The following is a 6,605-nucleotide window of genomic DNA, read 5'->3' as shown; positions in this document are numbered from 1 at the left end:
GTCGAGAAAAATACTGTCTGTACTTTAATGGTTCTGGAGCTGTACCCTGGCAGAATCACGCCGTATAAACAATTTTTTTATTTTTTTTGCGTTAACTCAACAATATGTATGTTATGCTTTCGTGTCCACAATGTAAATTTTTGAGTAGGTAACTGTGTTTTGTTTAATAAAATTTTATTGTATTTATTACTCCCGTTATTCTTGGTTGTTCATTTTATGGCAATGCAGCAATGCTTATCTATGTAGTAGGTTGAAAGATGTATAAAACATCTCTGGCAGCCATTTTGTGCATCTTGCAAGCCGATGCACAAAATGGAGGCACTTCGGGATGCGTTTTGCTAACTCTTTTGCTATGGCTGCCATTTTGTGCGCACACTATATGGAAAGGTAAACCTACTCTTTTGTGTCTGCCTTGGATTGGCTGTCCCGGGCCAGCTCCACTAGTTAATTAATACAGCACGCAATTACTGTCAACTCATTTATCCCATATGACGTCCTACCACGTGGCATCCCACACCGCCTATGATATACAAATTATTGATTTTGTAATATTGATTTATTGGAAAAAAATTACCATACAATTAGACAAATAATTAGAAAACAACATTAAGTCCTCCCACGGCCCAACAGGTGTCGCCCATGCTGTTCTACTAGAGCCATTAGGAAGGCTGCTGTCCGCTCAAGGCGCTCTAGCTTCGCCAGCAGCTCTCTCACGGTGGCCGGTTCTGTGGATAGAAGAGGTTGGAGAACGGACGGTGATTACGCTGCAAATACAGCACATGTGAACATACCCTGACAATTACACACTCAATTTGGTATTGTCACAGAGGGCGAAAACATTTTATTTTTTATTTTTATTTCAAATGTGACCTCACACCGATAACCCCTCCCACTTTCTGTGTACTTACGGAGAATGGCCGCCGGTTGTTCTTCGGCGGCACTAGAGCTGCTCATTTCCCAGCCCCTCGATCTGGCCACAGATGACACTGCAAAAAGGAAACAATATCTGCTTAACAATGGAACACGGCGTTGGGAGGAGCTCGCACTTTTGTTCACTTACGAATGGTCGCTTCTGGTGAGAAGGCCGCCGACCCGGGGGAGGAAGATGAGTGGCGGAAGGGAGGTGTTGAGGATGGTGAAGGGGTATGAGGGAGCCAGGTCTGAAGGGATGTTGGAGGCGTGGTAGGGCGCCTGCTCCTTAATGCGCCTATAATGTATACAATATTTACGCTACACTGTTATGTCACCTATGCTGTAATTAAATTGATATGAGTGATGGTACACTTACGTGAGGTCCCGGGTTGTGGGCTGCTGCTGTTGGTGGACGAAGGAGAGCTGGCGGCAATGGCAGGTGTGTGTTGCCGGCGCATTCTCTCTACACATAAATGAAAGAAACGCAATGTTTTGACAACAAAGTACAACAAAGTACAGGGATTCCAGACCCCCAAAAAATAAAATAAAAAATTGCACGCAGGGTTGCCAACCTCCTCCAAAAAGCGTGCATCGCTCAATTCCCCCATACTGGTACTTGCCTCGCCTTGTCTACGCACGCAACTCAGCCAGAAGGTGTGGATTTTTGTGGCGGAGGTCGGCCCATTTCTTCCGCAGCTGCAGCGCACTGCGGTGGACGCCAAACCTCCTATCCAGCATGTGCACAATGCGACGCAGCACCTCCTGCTTGTGTAGGTTCGGGTGGGCTCGGCGAGTCTCCTGGCACTCATAATCCAGGGCATCCATGTGATGTTCAAAAAACCGGAGCTCGGTCTGCCCCAGAGGTGCAGATATTTGTCTTGCCGTCATTTTTGGTGAAAAGACGCTATACAGCACTGCCTAAGGCTACGTTCACATTTGCGTTTTGCGCCGCATGCGTCCTTTTTTGGATTGATTTTGGACGCAGCAAAAATGCAACTTGCTGCGTCCTCTGCGCCCGGACGCGTGCGCCGCAGTGACGCAAGTGCGACGCATGTCCATGCGCCCCCATGTTAAATATAGGGGCGCATGACGCATGCGTCGACGCTGCGGCGCCCGACGCTGCGGCGCAGACCGCAAATGTGAACGTAGACTAGGCTATGGGGCAGCATGAACGGTGCAGAGCACAATGTGGCCCAGCTATGGGGCAGCATGAACGGTGCAGAGCACTATGTGGCACAGCTATGGGGCAGCATGAACGGTGCAAAGCACTATGTGGCACAGCCTCTGATATAGCTGTGCCCTCCGGGTCAACGCCTCAAAATCCTAGTAGGTCCCCAGAATAATGTGATTTGGATTTGGTTGCAGGTCCCCTCTTCCACAACCCATCCCCCCACAGTCACTGTTGCCATATCTGCTGACAGAACTTTATTTTTTCCTTCACAGAGGCAAAGACACAGCGCCGCCGCCACGAGGCATCCCACACCGCCGCAGATGTACCTGGGCCCTCCGGGTCAACGCCTCCAGATCCTAGTAGGTTCCCACAATAATGTGATTTGGATTTGGTTGCAGTTATGCCCCCCCCACGCAGCCATTGTTGCCATGTATGCTGACAGCACCTTTTTTTTCATTCAAAGAGGCAAAGACACAGCGCCGCCGCCACGAGGCATCCCACACCGCCTCAGATGTACCTGGGCCCTCCGGGTCAACGCCTCCAGATCCTAGTAGGTTCCCACAATAATGTGATTTGGATTTGGTTGCAGGTCCCCTCTTCCACAACTCCCCCCCGCAGTCACTGTTGCCATATCTGCTGACAGAACTTTATTTTTTCCTTCACAGAGGCAAAGACACAGCGCCGCCGCCACGAGGCATCCCACACCGCCGCAGATGTACCTGGGCCCTCCGGGTCAACGCCTCCAGATCCTAGTAGGTTCCCACAATAATGTGATTTGGATTTGGTTGCAGGCCCCCTCTTCCATCCCCCCCCCCAGTCACTGTTGCCATATATGCTGACAGAACTTTATTTTTTCCTACACAGAGGCAAAGACACAGCGCCGCCGCCGAGAGCCCAAGGCATTGAACACTGATTCCGAACCCGAAGTGCCTCAACATCCTAGTAGGTTCCCACAATAATGTGATTTTTATTTGGTTGCAGTTATGCCCCACCCCCCACGCAGCCATTGTTGCCATGTATGCTGACAGCACCTATTTTTTCATTCAAAGAGGCAAAGACACAGCGCCGCCACCACGAGGCATCCCAGTCAGCGCAGTACTGGCCCCAGATTCTCTTCCAGGCTTCTCTCCTTCGGAGAATATGTCCCCAGACGAGGTCTTGACACGTAAGTTTTTAAAACACGCTTAAGATTGTCACTCACTGCCTCTGTACTGTGTTATTAATGTAAGGTTTTTATTCTTTCTCACCAACAGACGCCGGCAGTGTGACCATGTTGGATCTGAAAGCCAGTATTGAAAGGCTGTTCGAGACTCTGGCGCAGATTCAGGTGCAGCAGAATGTGGCAATGGGAGAGTTGAAAAAGATTATGGACATGTGCCAACAGTTGGAGGCTGGGACAAAATAAATACTAGACCCTGTTTGTAAATGTTATGGCGTTAATTAAAAAAAATTTATTTAAACTTTGATTCAATTTTCAATGTTTTATTTTTAGAAATGTACATTTCTTGGTTACGTGAATTTCTGCCCTCATACAGTGCTGTGGACCCATTTTGTCTCTGTGATCGAGACACACCAATCAAGCAGTCGAGATTGAATTTCAAGGAAAAGGTTTTATTAAACACAGTATATTAACAAGACAATAAAAAAAAAGGAATGTAAAAAAAATAATAAAATCACAATTCGTGATACGCCGAATCTTCAGTTCGATAACTTTGGTGCCTGATGGGCGAAGCCATGTGAGAAGGTATTGGCGTGTAGGATTTAGGGGGTGGCGGGCCGAAGTGGGAAACGGGGACATTGTGGCGTATTGGTGTCTGTGACTGTGACCAACCATTAAAATATGAGGACTCTGTCCGCTGCATTGGCCGGGAAGAGACTAAACGAGTGTGCTCATCCAAATTGCCATCTGTACCCTTGTTAACAGCTTCCAAAATTAGATTCTCCATTAGTGTTCTTTGCCTGTCGTCCATTTTGGCCAGTTTGTCAACTATATAGTGTCCAAAGCCCTGCAACGCAGGGCTGACATTGTTCGTTAACGCCTGTTTTGCCAGGCTCAACAGTTCAAGGGAGACGTCTGAGGTGGCTTTACGTTTCCTTGAACCTTGCCTCCATTGAGTCCTGGCAGGTGCAGCCTCCACAAATTCAGTCGTCGAGCTGTCCTGTGCACAGTCCTGTGTACTGTCCTGTGCACTGTCCTCCTGGGGAGAATACAAAATGAAGTTATTAACCCGGAAACCAAAAGTCTTAACACCCTAACCGCATCCAAACTATATATTCGTATTCATGCAATAATGTTATAATAGATTTTTAGCTTAGTAATATTATTTAACATTCCCATTTATTTATTACTTTGAACTACACTGTTCTGACTGCTAGGGGAACCTGATGAATATTTCATTGCCGAATAAGTCTTACCAAGAATACTTATCTGCAGCTGGAAGCGATACTATTTTCGATATTGCTTAGATGGTATGGTTTATAAAGGTCGCCATTAGATACTTATGAAGGTTGCGATATAATACTGTAATGCGACAGGGTTACTTATGTGTACATGATTTTGTTATAACTTCTAATTGATGGGATAATCAGAAGGATAAAACCGAAAATGCAGATAAATTATATGTAATTATACGACACATTGGTGAACCTGTAGTGCAAAGAGGTACTTACTTGTTGCCCTTGAGAGTCCTGCTCGACGAGGTTCGCTGATACAGTCTCTTCCACAGGTGCAGGTGCCAACAAGCGGAAACACGTGGATGTCCGTGGCACCTCTTGGTCCCTTAGAAAATTCATATGTTCAAAGTACCAAAGCTTAGGCACGTAAACATCTTCGGTGGAAGCTCCGGATGTTACAAACTCCACCGCTGCGCTCCAGCGTCCCCGTTCTCACCGCTCCAGCGCTGCGCTCCTGCGTCCTCAATCCACCGCTGCAACGTCCGGTTCTGCACGCTCCTCTGCTTCCCTGGCACTTCCGGTGGCCAGGCCCTCGGCTGGTGTTCTTTCCCTGTGCAGGCGCTCCAGCTTTCCTATAGGAAGCAGGCTCAGCATCCCTGCCTCCTCCTCCTGAAGTCATGTGTTCCTTTCTATCCAATTCCGTTCCTGCTCCTCCTATAAAGGCTAGTTCCTCCTGCTTCCTGGTGCCTGATTGTTTTAGCATTTTGCTATTACGTTTGGCCCTTCGTATTGCTCTATACTCTGTGCCTGTACTCTGTGCTAGCCCGCGCTACCCTCCGGTTCCCTTCCTTCCCTTGGTAGCTTCCCTTCAGCCCCTGCTCTAATACTCCTGTTGTTTACCTCTGATCTTTGGTTTGTTTTTCCTTTCCTCAGGTTCCCTCCGTTCCAGTCTCCTCGTTCTCCAGGCCCTTCGTCTGCTTCCCGTATTTCATTCCGTTACCCTGCCTCCTTTTGTCTCTCTTCCTGGAGCCGTCCCTGCTGGTATCTCACCGTGGGTAAGTGACCTCTGGGCTTGCTCCTTGCGGTCCCTGTATAGGGGTCGTTCCCAGAGGGTTCCACTCTTGTTTTCCGCTAGGTTGCTACAGTACAATCAGGCCATGGATCCCGCAGGTACCCCTTTCTCGGCCCAGAAAGAGCTAACTCATTTGCGCGATAACCAACAGCGCATAATGGCTTTTTTGAAATCTATGGAGTCTCGCCTTTCCTCGATTCAGACTTCTGACCCTGTTAACACCGCCCAGTTGGCTAGTCTCCAACAGGAGCTTGCCCAGCAACGCGATACCCAGTCCCGCATGCTGAGTTATATGGCCTCCATTGACGACCGTTTGTTTAATCTTCAGTCAGCCCCAGCTGTGCTCGCGCAAGCCTCTTCCCTTGACTCCAGTCCTCCGTCTCCCGCTCACCCTCCCCCTCGTTTGGGTAAACCTCCCAGGTACTCTGGCGATCCAAAACTTTGTAGGGGATTTTTAAATCAATGCCGCCTTCACTTTGAACTTCTGCCACTTCAGTATCCTTCTGATCGGGCGAGAGTGGCGTTCATTGTGTCCCATCTCGAGGGAGAGGCATTAGCCTGGGTGAATCCCCTGTGGGAGCGTGACGATCCCATTGTCTGCCACCTGGAGGACTTTCTTGAAACCTTTCGGAAAGTTTTCGATGAGCCCGGACGCTTGGCCTCTACGACCGAGTCTCTCTTTAATTTACGTCAGGGTTCTTCTACCGTTGGACAATACGCCATCCGCTTTCGTACTTTGGCCTCGGAGTTAGGGTGGAACAATGAAGCTCTTGTGGGTGCTTTCTGGCGGGGCCTGTCCAGCTGTATTAAAGATGAGCTCGCCGGTCGTGACACCCCAACTACTCTTGAGGACCTTGTCTCTCTCGCCACTCGGATCGACCTCCGCTTCCAGGAGCGTTCGCGGGAGTCTGCGAGAGAGAGGAGATCCTCGCCTGTCTCCGCTACCTTCCGGCAGCCTAGTACTTCTCGTGCTCCCGTTTCTGTTTCCTCTTCGGTTCCATCCTCTGAACCCATGCAAGTGGATAGAGTTAAAATGGCGGAACTACGCCGCAAGGA

At 48.9% G+C, this 6,605-nt stretch overlaps 1 long non-coding RNA gene across 1 annotated transcript; it reads left to right on the top strand.

Annotated features, from left to right (window-relative positions):
* The first annotated feature begins 2,314 nt into the window (after positions 1-2,314).
* On the top strand, positions 2,315-4,036 carry LOC143805105 (uncharacterized). The gene is made up of 6 exons (XR_013221174.1): positions 2,315-2,442; positions 2,547-2,633; positions 2,749-2,835; positions 2,948-3,025; positions 3,133-3,248; positions 3,337-4,036. It is a non-coding gene; the product is annotated as an uncharacterized LOC143805105 (long non-coding RNA).
* Positions 4,037-6,605: the final 2,569 nt, after the last annotated feature.

Source organism: Ranitomeya variabilis, chromosome 1, assembly GCF_051348905.1.
Source record: "Ranitomeya variabilis isolate aRanVar5 chromosome 1, aRanVar5.hap1, whole genome shotgun sequence".
NCBI classification, from domain to species: Eukaryota; Metazoa; Chordata; class Amphibia; order Anura; family Dendrobatidae; genus Ranitomeya; species Ranitomeya variabilis.
This window is presented reverse-complemented; position numbering and strand designations above follow the sequence as displayed.